At 47.6% G+C, this 4,353-nt stretch overlaps 1 protein-coding gene across 1 annotated transcript in view; it reads right to left on the bottom strand.

The window, feature by feature from the left end:
• LHFPL2 (lipoma HMGIC fusion partner-like 2) overlaps positions 1–277 on the bottom strand; it is a 116,300-nt gene extending 116,023 nt beyond the window's left edge. Inside the window, exon 1 of the mRNA XM_019532200.1 lies at positions 198–277. The gene's annotated coding sequence lies outside the window, so the exon portion shown is untranslated. The remainder of the gene's footprint in view (positions 1–197) is intronic.
• Between the last annotated feature and the right edge of the window lie 4,076 nt (positions 278–4,353).

Genomic DNA, 4,353 nt, shown 5'->3' with positions numbered 1-4,353 from the left:
AGGAATAACGGTCACAAGCTGGCGGAGGGTAAGTTTAGATTAGATATTAGATATTAGGAGGCGCTACTTCACAGTCAGGGCGGCTAGGGGAAGTGGTGCAGGCTCCTAGCCTGGGGATTTTTAAAAGGAAGTTAGATGATCATATATATAAATGGATTTACCTGTTAATATGCCATTTCCCCACTGTTATCACTTACTGGTTTATCTTGAAGGCATGGGTCAGTTTGTATTTTTTATGCGTCAGATGTTAAACAACAAAGCAACCACACATTCTGAGGAAACAATTAATTTATAATTAAAATAAAGTGTCTGCTGGAAGTAGTTAGTTGAAAATACTGAAACTACCCCCCACCCAAGAAAAACACTATTACATTTCAGGTGATATTCCACCCCAGGTTCTTACGTTTTAAGGGGTAAAATAAAATCTTTTTCTATTGAAGCTTTTTTCATTTGCACAGCTTTGAAAAAGGAAAAAGAATGTATCAGGACATGTATCTCCAGAAAAATATTAACATTGAGGGGACTCCATCTAGAACGCCATTACAGTTTTTGTTATTTTTGCCCTAAAAGAGCTAAATTCAAACTGGAAAATGCACCAAGAAAGGCTAGTAGTATGAACAGGGGAAACGACAGCCCATCTTGTTATAAGATGAAGTATGTCTACATAGAACACGACAAGGGTAGGCATCTATACTATAATACATTTATGCTGCTTCTGTTTTTGGTATCAGAGCTAGCTAGCACTGCACTGTCTTGATTCACCCTAAAAAACTGTACCTTGTTTAACAAAATGGGGGCTGAAAGGGGTGACACAACTGTTTTCAATAAACATACTAGGAAAAAACCCCACCCAGAAGCGAGAAGAGCTATTTTAAGAGGCTAAAAAGGACAAATGTTGGCACAAAAAGAAACTGAACTTGAACAGGTTTTGGTTAGAAACCTAATTTACTCTTACCCAAAGAGTCAAATTTTGGAGCAGCCTTCTAAAAGGAGAGTGAGTGAAATAAATGTGTCTAATTTTAATATTAGTGTCCCTGGGAAATAAAAATGGAGGCGCTGGAGCAGCCTCCGACGGAGGGGCCCAAATCAGGGACAACCTGCCCAAGGAAAGAAAGAAAGAGCCCTGAGAAGAGGGTGTACTTACTTGCTGCAGGGAAGGGAGAACCATGCTGAGAAGGGCCACCAGCGCAGTTTATCAGCCGCTTTTACTGCTGGCTGGCAGTGGCGCCAGTGGATGACATCACAAAGACCCGCCGCCCAGCGGAATCAAAAGCTGGCGGTGAAGGGATGGCAAAGAAGAAGGAAGGGACGTCGGGGGGCAAAGTTGCTCTCTGGCTGACGTCCCAGGAAGACCTGCAGCCCTGGTAGGGGCAGCACAAAGACCCTCTGAAAGGGTCTCACCCACATTGAGGAGAAGGGATGATGTCAAGGGATCAAAGAGGATCACGGACATTGGACCCATGAATGGGGTGGGCAGAAGCCCACACCCAGATTCTTTCATTATTTTCTTTTTCCTTTCATCCCACTTTGATTTTGGAGGGACCCGGAGTCATGACTAAAGGAAGACCCTCCATGGGTCCAGGGTCACAATGGAAGATCTGGGCAGAATTGATAGGAGCTTTGGAGGAAGGTCAGGCGCTAAGATGGGGACAATCATATGCCTCTCGGCCGTCCAAAATGGGCAAGTCAGGGAACAGGCTGACGACCCACAATCCAACGATCCGGAGGGCTGGAGCATAGCTGTGGTGCAGGGGAGGTGGAACCCCAAGACATCTCCAGCGGGTAGTGGGAAAGCCTGGGAAGGAGCCCCCCCCACTGAAAAGGAGAAGACCAAGTCGTGGCAAGCGAGTGTCAGGGCTTCCCTCAAGGTGGAGCGTGACATAATATCTCAGTTTTGGGGACATAACCCTTGGCTGGAGTTGAGTGAACGCTCGAAAGGCGCCCGAGAACGCCTATACAAGGCCAGACAGAGGCAATTAGTTTTCATTTTCTTATGTTAAACCACCTGAAAACTCAATGTAAAAAATAAAAACACAAGCTGCTGATAGACTTTCAATTAAAGATAGATCCCCAATCCCACCAATTGTGCCTTCATACCATGCCAGGAAATTTCCTTTACTGAATGTGTGGCTGGTGCGCACCAGGGGCTGAGAGGGCTGATCAGCCTTGAAGGGCTCCAGTGAGCTCCGCACTCCCAGCTTTGGAAGCACACTGGAGCCTCGAAGGCTGATTGGCTGATCAGCACTCCTAGCCCCAGGAGCACACCCAAATCTTGAAGGGCTGTTGTGTGCTCCCCAGGCTGGGAGCACCCATCAGCTGATGCTCAGAACACACCAGCCACATATTCAATTTAAGGCCAGATGGGAACAAGCCACAAAATTATTACATATATTTTGTGTAATAATTTTGTGGCTTGTTAAGTATTAATCACATTTTAAGCATAACATCTGTGGGGTCATACACATGCGCACACCCCCCCTTTTATAAGGGTATATAACACGGTGTTAATAGCTGCATTTACATTGTGCTGAAAATTCAGATTCTGATCTGAACATTACCAATATTATTATGTTACAAACATGCTGTATGCATCCCAGTACGAAAACGCAATGGGGATTAATTTTCTTTATGCCTCCAGTTGTCTGGAATAATCTAAAGGCTTTCTGTACATTCAGTTGGGAAGAAATAAAAGTGTCTTAATCTTTAATCAGACAAATCACCTCCATGTTTGACAATGTTTTAACTTGTTAAAATAATGTTTAAAAAAAAACCCCAACATGTATCTATTTAAGTCATTCTAGACCAAAGACTAAAAAATACAAAACAGAGATGAAGGATTTTAGTTTTGGACATCAGTAGGTTTGCTTTCTTGTGCAAAATGTATAGAAAAAAGGGTTATCTGTAGAACCATCTATTCCAGGGATCAGCAATCCCTGGCACGCATGCCAGAACATGGCGTGCAAAGCCATTTTGTTTGGCACACTACAGGCAGCCCAGGCACTAGGCAGCTGCTGCCTGCCATGGAGCCCAGGCCACTCGCAGCAGGAGGCCAGAAGGCAGCAGGCCCTGCTGCAAGCAGACTGGGTTCCATGGCAGGCAGTAATTTTCCAGAGCTCTGGCCTGATGTGGAAGGTAGCCAAGAGGTTACAAACAGCTACACTGGGCTCTGGAGCCCCAGCACTGACAGCAGCTGCACAAACAGCTAAAAGTGCATGGCAGAGAAGAGGCTGGGGCTGTGCAACAGCAGTCCCTCCCCCACTGTCCACCCAGAGATGCATGTGCAGCTGCTGCCAATAATGAGTTGGGCCAGGGCTCAGCCTACCTCGGTGCAACTGTTTGCAGTATCCCTGCCACCTGCTGCGAGCAGCCCAGGTTCTATGGAGGGCAGCAGGGGCTTGCTAGAGTCCAGGCTGGCTGTGGCAGGCAGCTGGGAGGCTGTAAGCTGCTGCACTGAGGTCTGCAGAGCCCCTTCCTGGCTCTCTGCTGCCAGGGGATGGTCCAGGGTTGGGCTGCCCTGGCCCCTTTCCTGCCATGAGCATTAAGACGCACAAGCAGCTGCTACCAGCCATGGAACAGGGCCAGGGCTGCAGACCCTGGCACAGCTGTTTGCAGCCTGTCCACTGCCTGCTGCAAGCCTGGGCTCCATGGCCAGTGGCAGCTGCACATGCTCCTCAGGGCACACAGTGAGGAAAGAGTAGGGGTAGCACAAACCCAGCCGCTACCATACCGTCCACCTAGAGACATCCATGCACCCATCAGCAATGAGGATCAAATACCTCACAGCTCCACACCTCCCCCGCCCCCCTATCTGCCCCTGGCATGCCAAGTCAAGGCATGGGCTGAGGTTGGGGTATTTTTGGTACTCCAGCCAAAAATGTTACCAACCCCAATCTATTCTGTGAGAAAAACCTAAAAGTTCCTTAGATGTCACTAGGGACAGAGAAGAGGAGGAAAGAATGTCACTTAGTGAAGGAAGAATAATTTTAAGTGATTCCCAGTGAGATGAATTTATATGTTCACACAAACTGCATTCAAATCATCATACAAGACTGATCTCATTGACTATAATGACACTACCACTCTGTACCATGGTGAAGTCTAGTGGTGACCATGATGTTCCCTGGTGGCTCCATTACTATGCCCTGCTCTGCCCCTAGGGTACCTACATGCCTTTCCTGCCATGCCTTGATGGTATAATAAATAAGGAGGCAGCCTTTCTGTGGGGCCTTTCTGTGGCCCCAGTTCCACTGAACCCTGCCCCCCTGCTAGGGTATCCAGCAGCATAGTGGTCCTCACTGGTCCTCAGGCCCCTTGCTGGGCCACTCAATTTAACTGTGCCCTGCAGGGCACCCA

The sequence above is a fragment of the Crocodylus porosus genome, unplaced genomic scaffold (genome assembly GCF_001723895.1).
Source record: "Crocodylus porosus isolate Cpor-Errol unplaced genomic scaffold, CroPor_comp1, whole genome shotgun sequence".
NCBI classification, from domain to species: domain Eukaryota; kingdom Metazoa; phylum Chordata; order Crocodylia; family Crocodylidae; genus Crocodylus; species Crocodylus porosus.
This window is presented reverse-complemented; position numbering and strand designations above follow the sequence as displayed.